This window comes from Argopecten irradians, chromosome 1 (assembly GCF_041381155.1).
Source record: "Argopecten irradians isolate NY chromosome 1, Ai_NY, whole genome shotgun sequence".
NCBI lineage: Eukaryota > Metazoa > Mollusca > Bivalvia > Pectinida > Pectinidae > Argopecten > Argopecten irradians.
In genome coordinates this window covers 44,077,886-44,091,682 of record NC_091134.1, presented here as the reverse complement: position 1 = coordinate 44,091,682, position 13,797 = coordinate 44,077,886, and the positions used below count along the sequence as shown (strand labels likewise).

General features: G+C 36.1%; 1 protein-coding gene across 5 annotated transcripts in view; it reads left to right on the top strand.

Moving 5' to 3' along the window:
* The first annotated feature begins 3,758 nt into the window (after window positions 1–3,758).
* The window catches only part of LOC138329279 (glutamate receptor ionotropic, kainate 2-like), a 79,502-nt gene continuing 69,463 nt past the window's right edge, over window positions 3,759–13,797 (top strand). For 2 of the 5 annotated variants that reach the window (XM_069276164.1, XM_069276148.1), the window contains exon 1: window positions 3,759–4,130. The gene's annotated coding sequence lies outside the window, so the exon portion shown is untranslated. The remainder of the gene's footprint in view (window positions 4,131–13,797) is intronic. The other 3 variants (XM_069276209.1, XM_069276216.1, XM_069276224.1) reach the window with 3 other exon arrangements.

Below are 13,797 nucleotides of genomic sequence, written 5' to 3'. Positions count from 1 at the left end.
TACTAGCTTTAAGCTAGGTTCTGACTTATGCAAAGACGTAAATGACAAAACCAGATGAATCAGTATTGTATCGTACACATAAACAATAATTTTATGCAGACACATCATATTCCAAACAAAATCGATATATAAGTTTAAATTCGACTTCCACTTTTGGTCTGTTCTAACAAAGATTCTATTTTTTTTAGTTTTCAAAATGTTAACATGCCTGTGTATATTGAATATATATAATTAAATTTGGTGTGTTTCAAATACGACCTGTGTGAAACTAATCTAGGAGTGTTCAAATCTGCGATCGATTTGTTAAACATCCCGATATATTACTACACACCCTCCACTTATGGGTCATGAGTTCGAATTCCATGTTTGGCAGTTGCCACGTACTGACCTATGATCGGTGGTTTTTCTACAGGGATTCCGGCTTTTTGCCTATTAAACTTCTTTAAATGACGCTGGTTGTATACAGAACATAAAACGTGGAATCAATCAGACATGTTTATGGAGGCCAATGAAAACGGTTCGGTCCCATTAAAATCAGTTTTAACTTTATCACCTTATGTTTCTGAAAACCTATTATTACTTCTACACAACACAAGATTAACCCGAAGATTCCAAGATGCTTTCACGAATGAATTTATTACAAAAAGGTTCTCAAATAGCTGAATTAAGAAGTAAATGTAATTGCTTAGCAATTGCTCACGTGGAAATACTTGAGTAGAGAATAGTATAAATCAACGAGATGAGAAAACAATTTTCTTGATTACAAATCTATTGTATTTCTCCGTGACATAAATGACACAGCGGTGTGCCCTTCACATAAACTATGGCTTTCATTATCGGTAATTTTAAACAATAGGGAACCGATGCTGTTGACATCAGGGATCTAGGCCAACAGTCGCCATCCTTAAGTGAAAACGTCATAAAGTAAATTGAAGATAAACAGTTACAGTAAAGCATTTACTTTTGTAATGTAAGGTATCTATTAGCATAAATGGTATGATCACTATTTATAAGTAAGTTTTCTCTCCGAGGGTGGTATCACAGTGCACCAATCAAACATTGTGTTTAAAACAATAAACATACGTGTATTATTGTTATGTATTCATGTGTCACCAACAGTTTCATCGTTGAAAAAAAATACTAATGACGGAAATAAATTGACAGTACTACAGAATTAAATTATGATACACACATAGTATTGCTGATGTATAATGGTGTTTGTGTTTAAATACCACAACAACATTTACGAACGACCACATTGCTTTAAGCATTTATATTGGGCTTCCACCTAGTTTTATGTGGGATGCGATAGTTGAGTTGGTAAAATATTCCGACACCTAACCATCAGCAGTATTTTTTTCTCCTTGTACTCCGGGTTTCCTTCATCTTTAACTTGGCACGTCCTTAAATGAACCAAGCTCAAAAAATAAAAATGAAACCAACCCATTAATTCACCGTGTACAGTGCTGCTGATGATGAAAATATCCCTTTCATAACTATCAATCTAAGAACGATACACTTTTTTAAAGTATTGGTGCCTTTAGCTGAAACATCATTACAAAACGGAAATAAAGTAAGAAAATTTGAGTTGGGTTTGATATCTTGCTATCATCCTTTAAGACATCCATATACACACATGTACAATGCCAAACGTAAAAACACCACCATATATCGATGGAAGACCCAACATAATAATGTACAATAGTATACGATGTTCTTTCTTGTCGATTTGAATTCGTCTTCTCAAATGTGGAAAACTTATCCAACAACAACTAAGATTAATCAAAGACGATCTACCCTGTATATTTTGGGAGGATGTGGTATGTTCGTGAATTTTTGTAATAGTGAAACTCTTGCCTATTTATAATGCTAATTCACTGAAGCATACTGCCAAAGACGTCAAACAGTGCATCGACTCTGGTCATATTAGTCTGTCAAGATACACATCAGACCTCCCATAGAGCTTCCATAGAGTATAGTGTGTTTCAAATGCCATCTTCTAAAGGACGAACGCTCCTGTCAAGGCCAAAACCTGGTAGACAATGTTAAGGGAGGCATTAAGAAAATAAGAATATGAGAAAAAGATAAAACGCCAACGTAGAAAGGTATGTTTGATGACAAGGATGTCTTTAATTGTGTTTCTAATTATTTTATTACTATGGCAACACAGAGTACGTTAGTTCTTGGTAGGCATCGATAGTTTAACAGCTAAATGGCTGTCTGAGGGAGGTGGTGAGTGGTGAGATATACGAGTTGTGCTGACCTTTACTGATCGCCGTCTACCAGCAGTCTTTATTCCAAAGTTCATGCAGTCCTCTAGAGCAAAACAAAACACGGGGTAATTACTGAACTATAATTAACGTACGGCGAAACGCCGGCCATACATTCCCGTAACCAGCCAGTCATGTAACGACAAACAATAACAAAGTTCATTTCATGTAAAATTGGTGACATTTATAGGTTACAGGCACAACAAATGAGGTCATAAACCAAATATTATATTGTAAATTATAAAATAATAATGTAAAGCATCAAGTTAAGCAGAATGACAATAGTTAATGACATCCTGGTTAATAGTCTTGATGTACTACTTATTTAATCATTAAATATTCAAATTATTACGTATGTACATGCAGTATCTCGATTTAAAAAAATATTATTTACACTACTTATGAATCATGTATTTGCACAAACTTGCTATTGCTAATTCAAACATGCATTGCCATCGCACGTTTTCCTGTGCGTTTGTAAATGTTTATGTCCTTTCAACAGTGAATGTTTTATAATTCTTGCCAGGTGAATGTCCATCGAAAACTGCCCCGCGTAGATTACAATTTTTGCTTTTGCAATTTTAATTTCAAAACAGTCAAAATAAGTGCACGTTTTATTTACCGTTAACCAAACGACATGGAAAAGAGATTATGTAAAAATATATAATGGTGTCTACGTTTATTTGTTTTCCGTGGTCCTAAACGGAGGATTAGAATAATGAACATTTTGCTGGTAGATAAATCTCTGAAAACCTAATGAAAATGTGCCCACTTAATGCCGCACGTGGTCCTCGAGCACGCGACCCAGAATGAAAGGACTAGTTTTGGATTCTGGAGATTTTAACAACTCGACAAGTGGTCGTTAGTGCTAGTTAGTTTATCTCTCGCCCAGATTGCATTCATATCGACTAAATATACTATTGAATAATTAATAACGATATAATAATAATAATAAGAGTTATCAATATCACAAGACAAACCGTGAAAATACACAACTCCTAAGGCGACATTGTTTACCTTTACCATGTCCACAGATTGACTCGTCTCAGTACCACAGCCAAGATTTAATCGGTAAATCTGCCAGATCATGATAGGACTATTAACTAACTCTGTACCCTAAGTACCGACCATCATTCTACATCAAACATTAATCGTGGCGCTCACGTATGGGCGAGGTATCGATCACCGGTCCTGCCTGGCTTTTCTGCCTACTCTCAGATTGGGGATATTTTTTGACCACCAAAACATTTGTCTCCATTACCGTTCGAAGACACTTGTTTTCTGGATAATTTGGGAAGCTTATTTTCTTCTTCTTTAGTTATTGGATATTGTGTTTTTCTGACCTCCGAGCGTCCAGTGGCGAAAGAATCCCCGTGGGGTGGTGGGATAGCGATTATACCACCAGTCTGTGGAGCGAGATATCAACATCGGACATGACCTCGTGCATAAAGCATTGTTGAAAATAGTGACGTTAGAATGGACAGAAGAAATAATCTAGTGCCAAGGCTAATTAGACGACTAATGCTGTGACTTGCGTACATTTGTCTGTAACGTGATATCACTAGGATATGGCATTCACTATACTACTACTGACTGCAGATGGAGAAATCTCTTTGGCAAAGGCAGTAACTCTGACTAGTTCTACCCATACTAACAACACACAGTAGAGCGGAGGAGAGCTATGATAGTGAGGGAGTGTACCGCGTGTATAAGCTTCCCTAATTTGTGACGTGCACAGTGGAGGGGAATGTACCTATACTTTCACTGAGGGATATTTTACTTGTAAAAACTTTGTGTTAAATCATTGTAGTTTGGATTACGATACCATCCATTGCTCCTGGCGTGATTTCCACCCACAAGGTAAGATAACTTGTCGGCGTGTGTGCTAGTCTATGTTATGTTTGTAGATACATGTTTGTATATCATTTTACTCATGTTGGTATCTCGTTCGCTTCACTGAAGAATACCGATGTAGCTTCACGCGCGCGCGGCTGTGCGGTGTTTGAGCTTAGACTAAAAACAATGATAATGAAGCTGACCAGATTTCTTCACTAGACATATAGTTAATGATAGCATGCCACTAAGCCAAAAACACCAAAAAGCCGTATACTTGTCGATACCTACACTAAAACTGGTCTACTCGTGCAATCTAGGAAAATCAATGACTCTGGTCGTAAAGACACCGGGACTAGTAGTATTTATTGTACTGTCATAATATAATGTGATGTTTCCTGTACAACATTCTAGTATTAGTTATAACAGCGTTTAATGACATGGCGAACTACAGATACTTCCCCGTGAACACATCCTTTTTACGTCTTAAACGCGAGTCATTTGTCAAGGCTTGAGAGGATCTGGTTTATTGGTACCGATGGATTCCCGTTATCATTAGGGATCAACTACGGCTTTATAGAACAAGTTAGATGGTTCATTTTGTCATGTTTCGCAAAACATTTCATCTGATTATATTGTCAAGGTGAACTGGTCAATTGGCTAAAAAATCAGGCAAGCTCATACCCATGAGTCTGTCATGAATCATTTGGTTTGCTCGTTGGAGTATTACATCTAAACGTAAAACCGAGAGAAAAAATGAGCATAGATTTTATAATTGGGAATTTATTTATTACCCATTTATTTGTATGAGTAGCTTAAATGATGTATTTATCCAACAAGATGATATGATTCGCCGATTTTATCAGCTGAACTGTGGGCGAACCAGATAAAACTATTCTGGCGTACAGATAAGCTTTACTGTTTCATATAACTTTATAAAATATATATATCATCGGCATGGGGTTTGGTGTATGCTCCTATTTCGAATGTATATTTAGGTTTCCGGTTTTCGAATTGATGTTTTCCGAGCCATTACAATAGCGGTTACGAACACATGACGCAATTGTTCACTCTCGGTGACACCTGACTGTCTCACTCCTTCCGTGGATAGAAAGGTCGCTATATTTGTCTGTTTTACCATGCGGGCGAGAAACCCTCGCAATAACGTTAAACGACTCCTTTTCCACGGATGTTGTAAACAACTGGGAGATGTGAACATTGATGTATAATTATTAAAACACATTTAACCCACTAGTGTCTGCGAACGAGCAGACGATCGGGCACCACACATGTAGATAGAGAATTTACATTCACGTTTACATGTGGAACACTGATTTGTAACCGCAAAACCAAGAAGGGTTACAAGTGAAAATGGCGTGTTCCTAATTGGTAGTTCATGTTCCCTACGCTATGCATAGATATGATAATATAATTATATTTAAGCTATCTGAAATTGGAACGGATGTAAAGTTAACTGGTCTATTTGCAACAAAATAGAAAAAAAATCAAATCAGACAATCAGTTTATTCAGCGTCTGCGTTAGATTCTTAGATCATCAAATACAGAAAGTTAGAGTAAAACACACACATCTATAAATAGATAATAAAACTGGTAAACTACTCATGGGTAGGCCAAGGGAGCAACATCTGGATTCGTAGTTTTGACCTCAAAACATGAAAGGTCACGATGTCAATAAATCCAGTGCTTACCAGCGTGTTTACATCTGGTTTTCAAGCTCTGACCCCGATCACAGGGTGCAGTAAATCAATGGGGGTGGCTTCCAGAGATAGGTTTTAACTGCCAAAATTCTCGTTTTACCTGGAGGCGAGCTAGTCGAGACTCATCATCATATAGGCTTACTCACTTTAGTATATAATTATTAGATATTTATTCCTCCCAGGTCGGTATATGTGTACTAGTTTCACTCTGTTTTTGCCCACATGACATGTTCGTACCAGTTTCACTAAATTGGATATGACGAGGAGCAGATCGCTAATGCATATAAACTATCATGCTGGTTCGCGCGTTCAAAGAGGTAGCCATTTTAAGGGCTACGAAAACCAGACCGTGCCTTCTTTGTTCCTTAGAACAGAAGAATCATCTTCACCTTTTACTATTTATCTAATCTCAATGATAACTCACTACAGATGTACTTATATATTATGTAACCGGGTTACTAGGGTACAGGCAACAATATCAGTGTTTACAAATTACGACGTAAATTATTCATTAACCGTTCAAATTCGTCCCAGACCAATGCTTATTACAGACTTCAATCGTTGTTTTGTTTATGGGATGAATCTTTTCAAGATACATCATCTGGTATGTGAGTATATATGTCGGACAGTTGTACCTACAACAGAAAGTGTTAGGTAGTGGTGGCTATGTATAACGTTTCACCACGTGGTAGGTATGCACACCGACTGGCGTGTGCGCCACACGTGTGCCGACTGATATCCCCACGTGGTGGGTATGCGACCCGATCGCCCTGGTGATGCACATGTCCATCCCCTTATCATCATTCCATTGAGGGATCAGATTACGGATTTACATAGTAATCTCCATTCGTTTTGTCTGATTAATTCCCTTTGTTTATTTTACGTTGATTATTCAACAACTTGCCGTCAAAACGTGTTATTATTTCATTGTTTTATGTGTATATTGAAACGTTTTTGTAACATTTCATAATAATTTCTATGTTTAATGTGAAATATTATTTGTGGATTATACGATTACTGTTTGAGATGTTATCAGAGGAGCGATATGGTTTATTCCATGCACGCCAAGAATTCTACAGAATGTAATGCTAGTTTATATAAATTTAAGCTAAACTTCGTTATTATTTCTATATAACCTTTGGTGGTACTGCAGTTACTTCCATGTAATAGCAAGATGCATGTAGACGTTTACTTCATTGATTATTTCACATTTTATATTATCATCTCTACGGTATATTTAGTAATACCATAAAGTATAGTGGATAAATATAACGGAATATTGGAACCGCATATCAAGGCATAACCACTGCTTACATCAATGGGGAGACCTCTACATCATAATCTATCGTGTACTGATTAGTTACGTGGAAATAGCCGTTTTTACGATTTCACTCAGCAGTCATGTGGATTTTATCTATTAAACACTATATAATAGCTAAATCATACTTACATAATGTAAATCCACATGCTTGCAATCGTAGTCATATAGCGATATTACTTATATACTAAGTGAAAATTTCGAAGTGATCGCAAAAATAATCGACTACGTGGTTATCAGAATGCAATGAATAAAAAAACATGAACAACAATCATTCTTAATTTCAATTAATTGACAGTTTATAAATTGATGATTAGGTAATACAGTATCTTTGTAAACAACAAACATTCTATAACAACTATGACCCATGATTCGAAACAACATTGGGAAGCAAGGAAGACAATGGTGGTTTAATGTTTCCCTAGAGCACAATGGACTTAACTGTCCGTCACAAATCAGCCAAGACTTAGTGTGTTTTCTCTCCGTCCTCATCACTGTGTATTTCTTATATCACGCAAGTCTTATTCTTTTACAGATTCGGTATTATGACCTGTCGTGCAGGGTTATTTACTTTTTGGCATTTGCAGTCTACAGCTTCCCATTAAATATCTTACATTTGAACATTAGTTTATAAGCTTATTGCAAGGTCTATGTCGACATTCTTCCTCCGAGACGACGCGTAGTTATGGAGTTATAGTATAACTAATAGAAAACCTGGCCCCACTTCAACTTCTACTGTCTCTAAATCTCCTCCCCTTGTATCAGGAGGAGACATTCACTCAGGTTTAGATCTTTATGGTATTATAAGACAATTATGGCTGTTTGACGTGGTCAATACATGAATTTATTAACCTCAAATAATATAATATCAACCGATAAGGAAGTAGGTTCCTAAAGTTGTAATCAATATAAATTTAACCAGTGTTTAGGCTGCGACAGTAGATTAATTGACGTTTTTAGAATATTAAACACGTTGCTAAAAGTTGGCTTGATATTTTCTGTCTATGCAACATGTATAATTCTAGATCCTAAGTTTGAAACAAGGAGGAAATAATCTTTAGTATTATAGTTCTGCTGAAAAATCCTATCAATAACTTAGGGTCGGCTGGCCCTGAATCTACCGGTGGGACAATATTACGGAGTTCCATTTCATGAAAATACTGCACAAATATAATTTCTTGTTTTGACATATTTTTTTGTGTACTGTGATAATTGTTTGAGGGTTAAAGATCTAATATTACCCGTTCTTTAAACCGTTCTCTGAGAGTTAGGTTCACGTTTTTCTTCTGCTTTAGATACAAAAGTGTATTTTTTTTAATTAGCTACAGATGTACGGTACCTACCATGTTTTTTTTATATTACCTACAAACATTAATTGCCATTGATTAAGTGCTTTATAAGGTATAATTTGTCACAGATGTTGACCCCTTTTAACAGGTACAGTAGCACAATGGCGGTTGATTGTGATGAAAATTGAAATATATCTAAATATTTGCGTTGCTATGGTGGCATATTTCTACCATAAGTCTTGTTATGGTTACTTAGCTTGTCGAGGTGACCAGTCGAGTTATAACACCACCTGATCACTTGATTTTGTCGCCATTTAGTGCTTTAACTCGACTGGTCGACATAATATCTACACAAAAAAATCGAGTTACCGTAACGCGACCGAAAATAATACATTAACGATAACAGAAATAGTATACTACCATACATTCGAATTCTGGATTATGCGTTTACTTGTGTCGAGCTAGTCACGGCGTGGTGTCCGGACAGTATACTACTTAACCACGTCCGAGTAATATTTACTATCATACCAGTCATCTATAAAATCAAACGCACCATGCAATGTCTTATTGTTGTTCTCGCGACATCCATCACACGTGAAATCAACCAATAAGGAGGAGGGGCAGCATGTTCATATCATCTCCGCTATATGTATTCATACCTACAAGTACTACCATGACAGACTGTGGAGAAAGTTAATCAATTTCAACCCCGTGGACACTGATCAGAAACAGACCCCTCGAAGTCTTTAAACAGTTCACATTTAAAACGTGTGTAACATCCAAACCATCCTGTCATTCACGTCCAACTTAATTTGGGAACATGTGCTGTCAGTTGAATCAATGCATGGAGGTCAATTAAATATTGATGGCCAAAGATTTACAACAGCAAGAAAGGTATTTCTTTTAATTTTAATTAACTCATCAAAGATGCGATTTGTTTTGTTATCACCATTGAAGTCAATATCTTAGCTTTCATGATAAACATAATTCTTGACTGCTTGTGGAATTAAATAAACAATGTCCCTCTCAGGCCAACTTTCACTTAAATTATGAAGAACAGAAAACGCGATATCTTTTGCTAAAATGTATGTTTCAATAAAGTTATATATTATCCTGCAAAATTGGAAGACCGACCGTGCATTGCATCATTAACAAAAGCAGTGTATGTGTGCTCTCCCTGGTTCTGTCCCTGCATCTTGGTATACTGTTCTACGCACTGTAAGCTGTAAAGTAAACTGAAGCATTATCGTTCAATGCAGAAAGCAAACTTTGTAATTTAATTCGAGGGTATTGACCTCAAAATTTACAGAACCTGTAGTGCAAGAGTCAATGTTGCACCTTTGATGTAATGAAAATTGGTATGCTAGAGTTTCCCTGCAGAATGTGCATTCCAATTGTTCGCTAATGAGTATACGTATCGATTGAAGACAGAATTAAACAAGGGAGTCTAAAGACATTGTTTACGGATCACTTGAAAACGCCTGCCTGAGTATGCCTTTGGTGGTAGATCTACAATCATATTTATCAATTATGGCATGAAATTTCTAGATGAAATTGAGAACTGACCTAATTTCGAAACTAGAATGGCATTTTATCTTCTGAATTGCATTGCAATTGTGGATATAGAGTATTTCTGTAGTTAAACGTAAACTTTACAAGCATTCTTACATTTTTACCTAATCATAACCTGCCCATAACATTATGACATATCTGATTGAGACTTATGAAATCTGAAGGCGAAAGCTGACGTTTTTATAGAATTGTAATAAAGCCGCTTTGCGTTACATGTTATCTTCATGTTTCCCATTACCGTCCTTTGAAGAGGTGTAAACGATTAAATGTTCTCTGATGCAGTTCTTTCGTGAAGTTCTGCCAATTTATTTAGCGTGTAACGGGTAGTTTACGCTCCAGCTCCTCCATTAAATGGTCTGATGGCATGCAATGTTATACAATGCACGTAATACACAAAGACAATAAAAACTCGTGCTTTAGGGGTCTGTATTCGTTTGTAAATCAGGGGAAGTCTGACTCTAGCAAAAATATCGCCCACAGTGTATATCAAAATAAAAAAGTAAAACAAAGAAAGAGTTTGAAAGTATCTTGCTGATGATCGCGTGGAATTGCGTCCCTCAATAGACATTTATTATAGCTAAGCCTTTCGTGATACAGTTCTTGATGGGGGTAAATTGCAACCTAAATCTTCCGTACTTGTATGCACAAGCTGGCCCGTTTGTTACAAACAATACAATATAAACAGATATGCAAGGAACATCATTCCACGGCCTTAATGACTATATAATTGGCAACGTAGTTTGGGAGCCAAATCATGTATAGACAAACTACACATGTCTTTGCATCAACAACTAACTCTAAAAGACTGTTCCATCAAACAACTGAACATGAGTGTTATCACGATGTATGATCAACACATTCGTAGGTATACTTACTTGTTACTCATTCCTTTGTGCTTTACACGTTTGTGACGTTTTCAATTAAATGAAGCAGTATATAGTCAGTGTTTACAAAAGTTTCTCCACTGTTTTACATGTTTATCTATTCTGGTGAATGGTACCTGACTGACTCGCCGGCGCTGGGTTTTCATTAGCGAATCGAGCGTTCCCTTGTGGTGCCAGGCGGCCGCAGGAACTGTACTAGACAAAAAGCTATATAATAAATTAGTGTCACTGTTACTGTGAAACAGAGCCGGAACTAGCCGATTTCTGAATTTTACAATTCCAAACCATTATTCGTATTTTGCATGAGAATTGATATTGTATTCCAAACAGTTCTTCGGTTCTAAAGAACAAGAGAAAAGAACCAGAAAACGTTTTTCCTCAAGCATTATTACGCCATTTCAATGATTACTACTCGGTTTGATTGGTTATCAATGGAAATTGTCGAATTTTTATGGTCGTTTCAGGTTTTAAAAATGGCATAAATCCAGTTAATAACAGCATTCATATCATTGATACCCAATGGGATCGTTGAGTTGTGTAGATAGCCTGTCTGTAAAGATGGATTGTTATCAGCTCTTAATGAGCGTTGTTTGTATATACAACAGTATTGTGAGCATCAGTTTACGAGGTTTGATTTGTGTAGATAGCTGGTTTTATTAATATATCTTCTGAGCAACATTTTATAAGTACGTTGTTTGTTTACATGAACTCTGTAAAGTTGAAACACTATGCTGCAACTTGTCAATATAAAACATCAAGACTCGTGAAGAATGTCTCTCTGGATTCTCTCATTATTGCTATTTATGACATTTACACGCAGCAGGTTGCCCTTACCAGTTCACCGCACCAGTACGATTAGGCTCCCGATAACTTCTATTTTGATGTACAGTGCACATGTCTATATTTTTGTGTTGATGACCTTTGACCGCGTGTCAGTACTGTTTTTCGCAGTTTCTCAGATAAGTTTTATAGTTTGATAACGAAATGGACGTTTGAAGAGATGATGTCTTATGTAGTTGGACATCTTTACCTCGAACTCTGATAACTCAAAGACCTAGATTAATTCGAAACATGCAGTTGCTCTCGACAAAACCTTTCACTGTATATTGAAGTACATCGACTGTGAATACTAGGGTATTTCGAAGTTTTATCGTCTTAGTCCTATATTTCAATAACTTTTGTGTACTAAGTTAGTATATAAATGTTAGAAACGATGACAAAATAAATGAATATCTATTAGTTCGTATTTTTTCAAACCTTATATAAATGATTTTATAATGCATTTCCGTGACCTACTGTGGCACGATTAACGTATTTTATAGCATTAGTATATACAGTGTAACTTGCTATTCGTCCCTGGAGATAATTGAAAAATTTAAAAGAAGTTTACCAAAGATATAGAAGGTGGTAGGAAATCCATTAAAACTCTAGCATTTGTACTAACTGTCTGAGGAAAGTAAATTTTTGTTGTAGACTCTATGTGAAAATCGTATGTAGCAATCTAGCAAAAATAATGATTTATCGAATTTTTTCTTGATGTTTCTAAGTATATATTATTCGTTTATGTTTTATATATTATATGTTTTAAGCTAACACGCCTGATGTAATCGTTTTATCGACATATTAGCACTTACGTAGGAGTGATCAGTCTTACAAATTACTAATCATAATTAAAATCTAATGTCTCAAGGATTTTACCACAGGCGTTCCTTTGGAGCCGCTCCGAGAAAGTCTGACGAAATCCACTGACCCCGTGAACAGAGAGTTTATGTGAGGTATAGATAGCTGAAGTTTGACAGCGGTAACGATTTACACCAAACAATATCTATTTTCTGAATTATACGTCTCATTGTCGCGCTGCATCTCAGCCATCTTAGAAATAAATATCGATGCCGGAGGCAAGGCGACAAATGTATCGTTATTTCTGAAAACGCCAAACATGGAGTTGGCAATAACGTATCAATTTCATATCATTTTAATGGGCTTTGAGCAAGGATCATACGATGTTTATGAGTGTCTTCAGTTGATTTCTGTTACATTGCGTTGAGGTTTGAATAATATAGTGTACGTGTCTTAATAACCGCGACACTTACACAGCTGGTAGGCTTGGAGCTGGCAGTCGTATGAAATGATATAAAATATGATGATTTCGGCTTTTAACTAGTGTTCTCCTCTTATTTGTTGAGCAATAAGAAAACTCTGACATGAAATGAGTCCAGTTTCCAACTGATGTTCAGATATTTTTTTCATCAGCCATACAGGTTTCATTAATCAATGAACGAATTTTAAATGTATTTCATCTTTCAATCTTCTGGAATATTTCAAAAAAAAACATTTCCATGAATAGATTATATATCTATTTCATGATGTTCTGGATTGACATTTATTCCATCGGTTGGGATGAAACATAAAGTGCATTTAAGCAAATCATTGTTTAAACAAGATTATGAACTTATTACACTTAGTGCACATATCATCTCAAATAGTCAGTACACATACAGACCGAAGACCGAAGATGGAAACATTTGTGTATTTATTGATATCTCAATTTACAATAATATTAGTAGGCCAATGCTTTCCCAAAGCAAAAACCTATGAAGGATAGTGTGTGTTTTGTTCTCTTTCAAGGTCCTTGATCTACATGTAGTCATTTAATGCAGGTCCCAACCAGGACGACTTAAAATCCTCTAATTACTATGGAACTTTACACTCGGTAATTGAATTGTTTAGAATCGACAGATTATACTCTAAATTCTCTACTCAAAACTACAAATTTCGGCGTTCATCTTAATAACATTGCTTGTCGTTCCTGAATTTTGCGTTAGCATGTTTTTGCGCTAGATATGTCATTTTTCGAACAATAAATGCGAATACAATAATTCCATGGTCTAATTATTTGCCTAACTTGTTCTG